Genomic DNA, 13,796 nt, shown 5'->3' with positions numbered 1-13,796 from the left:
TCATTTACTTGTATTCTTTGCTTAATCCATGCAGTCATTGGAGTTTGCCAATCTGCAGATCAAGTTCCTTCTTTTTAAAATTCTCTTCTGGCCTTATCTTCATTTCCTTTTCTTTCTTTTTTTCTCATACTTTGTCCATAGAAAGGAAGATCTCTCTTTGCCACCTTGAGGGCATTTACTCTTTGCCTTCTTCTTAGAAACTGAAGTGACCCAGCTTTGACAGTCCAGCTCTTTGGGTCCCAGAGAGAGTCACCTAACACTATCTAAGACCATTCTGGGGATGGAGGGAATGGATGCTTGCCTCTGGAAATCCTGACTATGCTTATTCAATGGATTCTATAATATTTACTGATTTGCATACTTGTGTAGCTCGAAGGTCTTAGAACAGCATAAACCTCCTGCCCACTAGATAATTCTGTTGCTTAACAAACCATAACAGCTCTGATTACATGCAGAATACGAGCAGTAAATGGTTTGAAAATGATTTTACTGTTTTCTGTTATGGAAACTCACATGTAGGAACATTATGGAACTGTTTTGAAATGTCTTTAGCCTTCCAAATGTAAAATCACTAGACTCAGATATTTCAGCAATTCCACATTTAAAATATCAGAGTTAATGAGACCTGCATCTGCTTTATTGACACCCCCACCAGAGGAAGCCATCCGACACCATGTGGATGAAGTAGTCCTCCGCTTGGTGGATGGGTGTTTCTACCCCTCTGGCATGCCCTTTTCTTTCCCTCACCAGATTCATTGCTGGACCAACTAACTCCTCATTGCCTAAGGACTACACACCAAGGACTAGGGCTGTGCAGACTGCAATAGGGACTGAGGGCATCAAGACATACGCTGAGGGGACTTCCCTGGTGGTCCAGTGGCTAAGACTCCACACTCCCAATGAAGGGGGCCCACGTTTAATCCCTGGCCAGGGAACTAGATCCCGCATGCTGCGACTAAAGATACAGCCTGCCGCAACGAAAATGGAAGATCCCATGTACTGCAACCAAGACCCGGTGCAGCCAAATATGCAAATAATAAAAATTTGAAAAAGCACTTATATAACTTTAAAAAAGACATACACGAGGGTTCCCAAACTCAGTAATAAAGTCATTCTGAGAGTTCTCACGCCAGCACTCAGCTAGCTGCAACCTTCTCTGGCATGCCTTCTAAGGAGATTAAGACTGGATATTTTATTTTGTTTCTGATTTAGTTTATTTGAAGGTTTTATGATATCTTAGTTGAGCGGCTCGTGGGACTTCCAAATAAACACGCTGACTTTAAAAATGGCACGTTGTTTTTATTTATTTCTTTTAGGTGCCCGGTAACCTCAGGGTATATTAGGCAGCTTTAAATTATAATTAAAATAATAACTGTGGACCTAAAACAATAATAGACATTGAATTATGTGAACACCAAATTAGGATGTTCAGAAAATCTGTTCGAAGGAAACCAGGGTAAGCATGGAATTAAAAAAAAAAAAAGTGATCTTTGTGGCAATGTGACCAAAAGAAATTTCTCCCTAACAGCAGCCTTTTCTTGCTTTCCTCCAAGGCTACTCAAATTTTTATTTTTTGCATTTGGTGGACTTTGGGTGTGTGCAGGGGCTATCCAGTTCTTTAACTGACCTTGCTATGATTTTGTAGACAAGAAAAAAAATCTACTTGTCATCTGAGAAAAATCACTGTAGTTTAATGATTTCTTGAAAATTTCTCAAGTCCGTGAACACAAGCAGTAGAGGCTGACACTGTGCTGCACTGAATGCCAAATCCTCAGAGTGCTTCTGAGTCCTTCTAAGACACACACATCTGCATTCCTCCATCTGTCATCTTAGCTCATCTTCTCCCAACTGTTCTTAAATTAAATGACTATGTCTAATGGGAGATTTTCTCAGAAAAGCTTATGAGAATTTGTCCAAAGGCAAATTAAAACGTTGCAATGTAATCACTCAATTCAACTCACGGCTTGGCTGGTCTCCGTGCCTACTCTTACTCAAAGGAGTTCGTCAGGGCCCCGTATGGGGAAAAGCAGGAAGAAAATCCAGTCAAGGGAAAATGGGACCCACTGGCTAACAGAGCGTCAGGGCAGGAAAATGCGGCAGAGAGGATCCAAAGGCCAGGGTGACAGGCATGGGAGGTGTGATTAACGGAAAACAAACATCTAGCTCTAGACCCTCCTGGCAAGATGCTCAACCTCAGGGATGTGAGAATTCACCTTCCCTCACACCCATGTCCCCAGAGATGAATGGAGAAGGGCTCCTGCAAGCGTCACAGGCCACTAGGATTGACAGGACTCTTCAGCTTGGCTGGCCATTGCCCTTTTATTACCCCAATGCTCCACGTGAATTCTTTCTTAACATTGGGTTGACAGCTTTCCCAGAAACTCCACCTTTGTGGGAATTTATGCCAAACAGATAACTGGGAAGATTGACCAAGCACAAGGATGTTCCTTTAGAGCATTGCTGAAAATACCATAACTACCCATGCATAGGAGATTTGGTAAGTAACTGGCAGTACATCCAACACTGGGATGCAACACAGTCACTGAAAAGAAACACACAAATCTGTAATTCACCCATGTGGTACACGGCTTTGGACAACAGGTAACTATGATACCACTGATTTAAAATAAAAGACACATACAAGTATATGTCTACAGACTAAGCATTTGATAAGATGCCATTCAGGTTAACAGTGTTTATTCTGGGTGGTAGAATTTGGGGTAATGCTACTTTTCTGTCTGCTTTGACCAATCACTTTGAAAAGAGATTATATATTTTCTTTATGATAAGAAAAAAGCTTAATGTTAGGTGTATATTTGAGAGATCAGCCTTGGTTAATGGCATATGAGTGTCTGTGCTGCTCTGCTTGTGTTGTCAAACCCAAAAAAGTCCTAAGGAACTGAATCTGGATAAAGGGGCTTTGCTGGGTCATGATGGGAACAGGGAGCTGATTGCCCCAGTGATGCTCCAATTCCGTATTCCCAGGCTACTACCGTCTAATCTGATCATTTTCATTAGAACTTTATGCTCCTTACTAAACATTCAAGGTGTTTCCTCAGATCAATGCTTTCAGTTTATCCTCAGATGACCTTTGCAAGGCAGCAGAGGGCAGGGAATATGAACTCTTAATCTGGGGACCTGATGAACCTGTGGCTCTGGGACTGGAGGGAAACCACAGCACTGCTGGGACCAGCATCCTCCTTCTCCATGTCTCCATTCAGTGCTTCTTTGCCTAACCCACAGACCTTCACTTTCGGAAATGACAGGGAAAAGCTTTGAAAGAATCTTTTTAATAACTCAGGAAATGGAATGGAAAACTTCTGCCCTTTCTGTGCATTGAAATGCCCAAGAACTGGATTATCTCTGATGAGAGTGCCAGTTAGGAGAAATGTTTTTGGACCTTGTAAGGCTATCAGTGATCCCAATTCCTTCTGATGCTGCCGAGAAGGCTTCCTTCTGAAAGTCTGGAGACTGGGACAACAGTCTTGTCCTACCACGAGCTGTTACAAAGGAGGCAAGGGTTAACTTCTCTGGGTCTCAACCTTTTTATACATACAATGAAGTGGGGAGCTACATCAGTCTTACCTGTCTCAAGTCATCCTTTGGAAGATCAAGTGATATAACAGATATGAACGCCCTCAACTCTTGACTTCTCTCTGACCTTCTCTAGAAGAGCTGGCTGTCCCCACTCCTTGCCATATTCTTATAATAGACTACCACTTATGTTATAGGACTCGATATTTCTGCCTGCCCAGCAAGACTCTGAAGAACAAAGTCAAGAATGATTCTGGAAGGACTTCTTTGGTGGTGCGGGAAGTAAGAACTTGCCAGTGCAGGGGACAAGGGTTTGTTCCCTGGTCTGAGAAGATCCCACATGCTGCAGAGCAACGAAGCCTGTGCACCACCACTACCGAGCCCGAGCCGCAGAGCCCAAGAGCTGCAACTACCAAGCCCACATGCTGTAACTACCAAAGCCTGTGTGCCTAGACCCTGGGCTCCGCGACAAGAGAAGCCACCACGAGGAGAAGCCTGTGCACCGCAGTGAAGCGTAGCCTTCACTCGTTACAACTAGAGAAAGCTCACACAAAAGCAGCAAAAACCCAGCACGGCCAAAAATAAAGAAATACCTTAATTAAATAATTAACTTAAAAAAAAAAAAAGAATAATTCTGGGGACTTCCCTGGTGGTCCAGTAGTTAAGACTCCACACTCACAATACAGAAGGCTCAGGTTCAATCCCTGGTCAGGGAACTAGATTCCACATGCCACACAAGTAAAGATCCTGCATGCCACAATGAAGGTCAAAGATTCCGAGTGTGCAGCTAAGACCCAGTGCGGCCAAGCAAATGAATGAATGAATAGATAAATATTTTAAAAAGAATGATTCTGATTCAGTACAACTCCATCCCAAGACCTAGCACAACACACAGCAGGCAGTATTTTCAATTAAAGCTTGTTGACCAGATGAGTGGTTTGAAAGTGCTCCCCCAGTTGGACGCATCAGGAGTTGTCACTGTGAAACTGACGGAACTGTCCTCTTTCTGTACAACAGACGGCTTACTATTCATTTTTTAAAAACGCCACACTTTCTCTCTAAGGCTATAAGAGCATGTGGAATAAGAGTAACAACTGCTGACATCTGCGTGACAATTTGTGCCCAACTGAATGAATGAATAGGGATGATTTGCACATGAAGCCTACTACATGAACTTTCTCATCTAATTCCACCAACCTCCCTTTGAGGTAGGTACCAGATACTGAAGCTGAACCTCAGAGAGCAGTCTACTTGGAGTCCAGAGACAACCAGTCTGGAATCCATTCTCAAGCCAGTGCTCTTGACCACTTTTCCTTGCCATGCCTGAAACCAACTTGAGCCAAAAAACAGTCTGATTTAGTACCTCCTCACTTTCATGCATTGGAGAAGGAAATGGCAACCCACTCCAGTGTTCTTGCCTGGAGAATCCCAGGGACAGGGGAGCCTGGTGGGCTGCCGTCTATGGGGTCACACAGAGTCGGACACGACTGAAGCGACTTACCAGCAGCAGCAGCAGCATTTTCATTCTGACTTGGGATTTCTATAGAGTTGTTGTTGGTGGTTTAGTCACTAAGTCGTGTCCAACTCTTGCGACCCCATGGACTAGAACCTGCCAGGGTGCTCTGTCCACAGGATTCTCCAGGCAAGAATACTGGAGTGGGTTGCCATTTCCTTCTCCAGGGGATCTTCCGCAACCAAGAACTGAACTTGGGTCTCCTGCGTTGCAGGCAGATTCTTTATTGACTGAACTACAAGGGAAGATCTATAGAGTCAGCCTCTTCCAAATCCTCTTTCAACCAGTCAGTGTTTGTCAGGTTAAACTAAACAAGTCCACAAGGAAGGCTCCGACGGGCTGGGTTTTATCCCTTCTGCCTTCTGACGGCAACAGTTCACCTTTGGAGCCTTAGCTGAAATGTGGTCTTTTCCTTTGTTTCTTAAATGTTCCCATTTTCTTCTACTTCCCTCTCAGTTTCCTGTTAACCAGCTGAGTGACAGAAACTCAATGCTGACCACTTCATTAGCCGACGACCTTGTCCCTCTGGCCTCCTGCCCCGCTGGTTCTCCTGGGCAGGTTGCCTTACGTCATAAGCCCTTGTTAAGGGTCAGGACCTTGGAGCCATCAGCACTGGGCATGTTGTTTTAATATATATCTAGAGAAATCAGGCCTGTCGGATCACATTAGGCCCTATTTGGGAACCGAATGCCAATCCCCATGGTGGAGATGAACTGTTACCTTTGACATACAATCAGGGCTGGTTAAGGAAAGCCCTTCTAATCTGTCTCTGCCCTCATTGGCTGGGATGTCCCTCTTCCTGTACAGAAAAAGTCCTCATAAACAGCAGTGTTGGTTGAAAAGGACCGAGGCTAAGAGATGCAGCATGTGTCTAAAACCAAATGTGTTAATGAGCATGAGGGTGGGCGTGGTTATGTGATAAGTCAATACCATGGGAGCCCGATGGTAAACGGGCGAGTTGTTGGCATGGTGCTAAAATCGTAAAATTGACAACCTCCATCTGTTGAGTGATTACCCTGTGGCAGGCATCAGACTAAGCATCATGTGCATTAGGCCATTTGGGCCGCATAATAACCTGGAGGTCAATGCTACCATTAAGCCCATTTTACGAATGGAGAAACTGAGGCTTAGAAAAGCCCAGTGCTTTGCCCGAATTCACAAAGCAATTCAGTGATAGAGGAGTGCAGATTCCAAAGCTGCTTCCAACCACCAGGCCACCACGATCCTGCTGTGATACTCCGTGGTCTCTTCTTCAGGGTGGGATTTTAGGTGGTGTTCCAGAGAACCATAATGCAATTAGGGAGGGGCCCCAAATATCTCACTTGACCCAACAGAAGATTTGTTTTAAAACGGAGTCTGAGACTAAGCCAAGACTCTCTCTCTTTCTCTTTTTCTTTCTTCCCCAGGATTGGTTTTAAACTCATTGCTACCTCCCGTGGGAGTCTGGCTGGACATATCCCTTGACAGGGGCTAGAAATAGCTCTCAAAGCCTATTTTTAAGGGAAATGTGATGTCAGAAAATGAGGCAGCGATGGACATCACGAAAAAGAACACACCAGAATGGAGTCAAGGAGTGCTTAGCCAGGAAATGCTCAGAGAGACCAGGAGGAGGAAGGCTGACAAAGAGAGAAAAATTGGCAAAGACATACTGGGGAGATGGAACTGCCTTCCTACCTGGGCAGCATGTTTCTGTCACATTCCTGTGTCCCGCCCATAGTAAGCTCATTTTTCTATCTAGACAAACAGGGCCTGACAAAACACACGCAGAATTGCCCACTTGCCTCTTTCCCGGAACCTCAGGGCACAATGCAGAGGTGTCTAGTAACACTTTTATTTCCTTTGAACTGTTTGGTTTTGTTTGGTGTCCTTGTCTGGCGGGTTAGCCTTTTGATTGCGTTAACTCACCTGGTATAACATTTTCTTTCATTGAGAAACAAGAAGGCTGGAACTCACCTCTCTGATTCTGGCAAGGCTGGACACCATCCAATCACGCTCGGCTAGACTTCTGGAGGCTGTAAATTATATCTTCGGAGCTGAGAGAGAGAAGAAAGAACAAAAACACGGTTGGGGAGACACTCGGTGGACCTTCATAGGCCAAGTGGGAAACGAGAGAGAGGATGAGCCCATCCTTTCCCACTTATTTTTCTTGGGTACAATTTGCATTTAAGGGAAGGATTTATCAACGTCGTTTCCAACTGGGCCACCAGCAAACGACCCAGCTACCTGTGTTCATTCCACGCTGACCAAGCTGGAGAAAATCACCTTCTTTCACTGGAAAAGGAGACTTTACAAAAGCGACTCAGGGCTGCTAGCCTCAATAGAGCATCTGATATTAATCAGAAATTATACAACAGTCTAAAAGTTGAACCAAAGAAATTTTGGTAGAAGGGTCAGGACAAGAATGAGGAAAATCGAAAGTGAAATCCCGCGCTGATTGAAAGCGACTGCGGCGCCTGCATCTCTCCCCAGCCACCGCGTAACTGCCTGCCTATCCCGGGAAGGCCTTCCGAGGGTGTTAAACTACAGGACGCTCGCCTCGCTTTCCACTCCCCTTTCCCTGGGTAGCTGCGGTGAGCTGGCTGCCGAGATGCCGCCCTGAACCTATCCATCAAGTCGAGGGAAGAGAGAGTTAGAAAGGCAAACATTATCTGGGATCAATATCTTTACAAATCCAAAGGAAACCCCAGCTCCCGAAGGGTTAAGCCTGGGAAGGAAAAGCCATCAGGCTGTTTAGTGAGCTAATGTTTTTATTGATGGGGGGGTGGGGAGGCCTTTAAGTCCCTAACAGGAAAACTGGGGAAAAGTGGCAGATTGTTTGGCTGGGCAGAAAGGAGAAGGGAAGACCATTCTATATGCATAGTTTATATATACATGACATACGTATTTGCCACGCTCTCATTCTCCCGGCTTTCAAACCTCTGAAATCCATGTAATGCGTAAGACTCTCTGTAACCTTGAGTACTATTCAGTACAAGGTATTTTTTTTTCTTGCTCTTATCCCCCTCCCCAAGTGGAATCCACATCTCCCCCTAACAATTCTGCTATAATGCACATCTCAGACTAATGCCTGCGTTGAAGAGCATGTCTTCATTTAACAACTGTGTTATAAAGCACATCTCAGGCTAACATTCCTAGGATAATCCATATTTCAACCTAACTACTCCGGCATAACACTTCAATCTAATTCCCCCACTGTAAAGTACATTGCAATCTAACACCCTCATATAATGTACATCTCAGTCCATTATTTTGTATTTTGTAAGCCATATTTTGATATGTCTTTTCCATTAAGGAGCGGGACTGTCTGGAGACAACGGCTAGCCCTACGCTGAAAGCTCCCGTGGTTCTCACAGCGTCCTTTGGTGACAGGCTGCTGATGGATATGTTTCTGAACTTTCACCTTTGCCATCCTGGGTTCAACTCTGGCTTGTTTCTGTACTGCAAGCCTTCAGCCTCCTGTGGGGAGCAGGGCTGAGCAAGGAGCCCTGCTTGGTCCGATGGGCCTCCTCTCATACTAACCAGCAAAGCGGGCCACCTCAAATGATCAGAGTCTACCTCAGGAGAGGGCCATCTGAGGCCAATGTCAGGGTCAGGGGTCAGGGTGTAGCTGCTGGCTAATAGAGTGTAAGCTAACACTGTTGTCAAATTGCTGCGCTGAACGACAATGCCTGCCTCCTGCTGATGACCTTACCCTGGGGGAGGGGGTGCTATTGGCTTTATTGGAAATCTGCCAGTCTCAGAGGTGATGGAAGCAGCTGATCACAGCTAAAGACTTTGATTGTTGAAGGACAGCCTGTTCTGTGGTTGGTCCCCAACTGAAAGGCTTACAGAGCTGCTTATTGATGGCTGAGTTTTCTACATGTAATGGAGTTCTCTTCTGTTTCGCAAGAAGTTATGTTACCATTCAGTTGTGAAGGTGGGCTGCGGTGGCTTGGGGACATGGGATTTTTCAGAATCAAGAGCCATGAAAGTGATGCTGTCACTGACTTCTGGGAAAGCACCAACCACCTACTGCTGGTTGAATGGGGCTGACTGGTTCTTGAGAGGAAACCAACGCACAATGAATTGACAATAGATGTAGGAGGTCCTTCTCTTCCAAGGCATTTTGGTGAATGTGAAAGAAGACAATAAATGCATGTTCTAAAGAGATTTAGTGTTGCAAGCATCAACATTTCAGCCTCAAATTTTCAGCCTATCCTATCTATGCAGGAGGAAGACGTTAGATTTATCTAGTAGTGCCATATAACCAAATTAGTAGTGCCATTAAATATTTGATGAAAGGGAGTTACTGAGACTTAGAGTTCCAAAGTTTTCCGGAATAGTATGAATTCTAGAGAGACAAGTACAGGAGGCAGAGAACAAAGTTTAGAGATAAAAAATGATTTTTATAAACTACATATGGATCATGGAGGATTACCAGGTAGTACAACCCTCATTGCAGCCTGCTAAGATAGACAATAAAAACTAGAAAGCATAAATAGGAGAACAGCTTATTGAAGTTGCAACGTCCCCGAGCCACCGCAGCCCACCTTCACAACTGAATGGTAACATAACTTCTTGTGTGATGCCTTGAAGAAACTCATACAGATATGGTAGCACTTGTCTTTAAATCTCTCATTTAATAGAGATGGTGACATATTTTGTGGGGAGAAAAGTAAGCTTATAAAGTGAACTTGAAGGGTTTTTCCTAGAAAAGAATCAACTGAGGGTGACTTATCGATAACCTTCCAGGCTGTTACGTGACAGAACAAGCCATGTGGCTTTCAGCCAGGTCAGCATGGTTAATCACACGCAGTGAGGCTCTGGCTTGACTATCATTACTATTTTCACCTCTGAACGTCTCAGTTTTCTTTTTTTGTTGAGGGGAATCCTACTCTTCACCCTCCACAGATATGAGGAGGATTAATTCAGCTGTTGAACCATTAGCAGGGTACATGACACAAAGTTTGCATTCAGTACATGTTAGATTCCTTTCCCTTAAACTGTGGCCTGGACTTTCTGATAACAGGCATTAATAAATATGGGGGTCTAGAACTACATACCTTCTCTTTGTGAGTAAGCAAGACAACCAGTATTTGGAAAGTTTAGGTCCACTTGACCACAGGAGGATGACCTAGACCAGAAGTTAGCAAACTATGGCCCACTCCCTACTTTTATAAATAAAGCTTTATTGGAACACGACCATGCTCATTCATTTACATATTGTCCATGGCTGTTTCTGCACAGTAGTAGAACTGAGTTGTTGTAATAGAGATGGTGTGGTGTGCAAAGCCTAAAGTATTTGCCATTTGACCTGTTACAGAAAACATTGACCAGCCCCAAACCTGTGATGAAGGAACACTCTTTCTCTCTTTTGTTTGAAAACAAAATGCCATGTGGAAATCCAACATGCAAAGCAGGTTCAAGCAGCAAATATTTCTTCAGGGAGTTAAACTCAAACCTATTTAACAAACACAATACTGTTGGTGGAACTTCTGAAGCAACTTTCATGGTTCCATGAACCACTTTGAAGACTACAGACTGTAAAAGTCCCTGGAATCTTTTGGAAGTTCCTGGAAACTCAGTGATCTCCTGAGAGATTAGAGAATGGCATAGTAAAAAAAATTAACTAACCATGTGATGTTGGGCAAGTCAGTTAACTTCTCTGAGCCTCTACTTTCTCATTTTAAAAATGAGGATATTGGCCTCACAATTTGTTGTCAGGATTAAATGATGTAATATAAAAGTGAAGTCACTCAGTCGTGTCCAACTCTTTGTGACCTTATGGACTGTAGCCTGCCAGGCTCCTCTGTCCTTGGGATTTTCCAGGCAAGAATACTGGAGTGGGTGGCCATTTCCTTCTCCAGATGTAATATAAAGCACTTGAAATAGGGCCTGGCTCATAGCTATGTTGATTATTACATACTAATGTTACATGTTATTGCAACTGTTGGGGGCCTTCATGTGCACCATAGAGTCCATCTATGTATTGCTCTAAATATCCCTAGCAACATATCCTGTTAATTAGTTAATTCAGTTGGTCACTCACTCAACACATATTTTGTGTGCTGAAGCCAGTAAATGCCAGCTGCACACCTAGTCTCCTCTTGCCCTGTCTCTTTTGGCAGCTCGCGTTGGTGTTTATTGCTCCACATTTTAAACGGAGTTTCAAAGTGACACCACTGCTCAAAACAACTTCCTACTCCTCCACATCCGAAGGCTCCACAATTAATTTTTCAACTATCAGTTTGGTTTCAATGCCTACCAAGTAATTAGACCTTAAAGGCTCTTTATGGGGATTTTATCCTGTCAGCGAATGTGAAGGAAACAATAATTATTATTTAATATTTATCAAGCATTTTCATTGTGATATGTAGATTCACGGAGGTAACTTGCCTTCTTGTTGAAGATGACAGCACAGTACAGTCAAGTGTGTCTTAGGAAGGTAGTCGGACAGTTCTGGAGACCCAAAACGGAAGGCCTGAGTTCTCAAATCGTGCCCTTTGCCATGCTACTTTGTGAAACGGCACATCTTGGGTGTTGAGAGCTTCCTAATTTGTTATCGTTAGGTGTATCAAATTTTTGATTCAAAAATGATGAATTCCAGAGACGACATCCACTGATTTCAGTACCAAGCAGAGGGAGCTCTTTGGCAGGGTGGGGTGGCAGGTAGGTTTCCTATCACTGTCAAGGGAATAAAGGAATGAATACAACTAACAGATACCATAGGATGAAGATTTGAGACTCTGACTTTAGATTTTATGCCTAGAGACTAGTTCAGGATGCCCAGACCGAGGTGCAGAGCTGCCTGCCAGAGTGGTAGGTAGACAGTATCACCTACTGGCTGCTTAGAATGTCCTCCATGCAACTGGCGGCAGCATGGTCCAGAGACCACCCTTACCACACCAATGACCTTCTGCAAGTTGCCTGATCACTCTGAACCTCAATTTCTCCATTAGCAAATGGAAATAACAATGACTACTTCACAGAACTGTTGTATAGATCATATTAAATATACAGTAAATGGTAGCTTCTAATATTAATTAATATAATGGAGTCATTAATATTATAATAGAAAACAAAGGAGCATAGATCCTGTTTTGGGATAGCTTACAGAATAGCGTGGGTATAAACATAAGAACATAACTTGAAAAAAACATTAATATGCTTACATCCAATTAATGTAAATCAAAATATTAATTAAAAGCTAAAGGTATCAGAAAGACTAATGGACGTGGTTTGCTCACATGATTTGATGTAAATAACTGCAAACTCCTGGATGACAAGGGTTGTGTTTAGTTATCTCTGTATCCCCAGCATTTTATATCTGTGGAACTGAACTGAACTGGATTTTTTGGTAAGTTCAGTAGAATCCTACCAAAAATCATCACTGGAATGAATAAAGGGCGCATAGATGGGAGATGTAGGGCCATTCAATTCAGTAAGGTACTAAAATTAACATCTCTAAAACAAAAACAGAACTATTTTTTGGGGGGGGGGTAAATAGAATGGAATATTATTTAGCAATAAAAAGGAATAATGGAGTATGTTCCCTGGTGGTCCTGTGGCTAAGACTCTATGCTCCTAATGCAGGCGGCCCAGGTTTGATACCTGGTCAGCAAACTAGATTCCACATGCCACAGCTGAGAGTTCACTGGCTGTAACTACAGATCCCTCATGCTGCAACGGAGACTGAGATCCCGTGTGCTGCAACCAAGACCCAGGCACAGTCAAATAATTTTTTTTTTTAATGTTAAAAAAAAAAAAAAAAAAAGGAGTGAGGGAATGCTACAAAGCCTAGATGAATCTTGAAAACATACAACCATGCTAAGTGAAAGAAGCCGGTCATAAAATCACATATTGAATGATTTCATTTTTATGAAATGTCCACAATATGAAAATTCATAGCGAAAGGAAGTAGATTGGTGGTCGACAAGGGCTGAGGGGGTTTGGAGAAAAATGGGAGTGCTAATGACTGCTGGTGGCTGTGGGGGCTCTCCTTGGGGTGATGAAGGTGTTTTAAAATTGAATGTGATGATGGTTGTACAATCTGTGAATACACTCTGACCCATTAAAATGTATACTTTGAGTGAATTGCTTGGTATGTAAATTACATCTTAATAAAGCTGTTACAAAATTTACAAAAGAATGGGCAAACATATTGAGATATCTTTGGAATACTGGACATGTAGATATATCACCTAAGGTTATTCAGTTGCATGTTTTAGGCTCTAAACATTTACAGATAACAAAGTTTACAGATTTTTCAAGAGAGTACATTAAATGTGAAATATATTTTTGAAATATTTAATATATTTAAAAATATTTTTTAAATGCATGTAAAGTTCAGATGCACAGTATATATGCTTTTTTCTATGTATAATATATAGATATATGATCAGCTTATTAAGGTATAATTTCTATATAAGATATTATAAAATTCACCCACTTTAAGTATATAATTTTTTTTACAATAAAAAGAAGTATTTCATAAAAAGAGAAGTATATACATCAATATGGTATCTATATATCCTAATGATATTATAAATCAACTTGATTTTCTACTTTTTGGTATATCTATATTTTCTAAAATTTCTATAATTAATTTATAGTACTTTGGAAAGAGATAAATGTTATTTGAATAAAGTATACAGCAAAAAATGGTGAAGGACATAGAGTCAATTAACTGGAGCAGATATCTTAGCAGGGAACAGAGGGTGTGTGAAGGCTGGAAAGCTTTCTGAATGAGAAAGAAACATCACATGTGGCC

General features: G+C 42.6%; 1 long non-coding RNA gene across 1 annotated transcript in view; it reads right to left on the bottom strand.

The window, feature by feature from the left end:
* LOC147353501 (uncharacterized) overlaps nucleotides 1–13,796 on the bottom strand; it is a 577,435-nt gene that overhangs the window by 55,914 nt on the left and 507,725 nt on the right. Inside the window, exon 6 of the long non-coding RNA XR_015145686.1 lies at nucleotides 7,001–7,080. This is a non-coding gene — a long non-coding RNA (uncharacterized LOC147353501). The remainder of the gene's footprint in view (nucleotides 1–7,000; nucleotides 7,081–13,796) is intronic.

Source organism: Bos grunniens, chromosome 18, assembly GCF_055505025.1.
Source record: "Bos grunniens cultivar Pamir isolate PY7600 chromosome 18, Bosgru_T2T1.0, whole genome shotgun sequence".
NCBI classification, from domain to species: domain Eukaryota; kingdom Metazoa; phylum Chordata; class Mammalia; order Artiodactyla; family Bovidae; genus Bos; species Bos grunniens.
The sequence above is the reverse complement of the archived record's forward strand: the minus strand, read 5'-3'. Positions and strand labels throughout refer to the sequence as shown.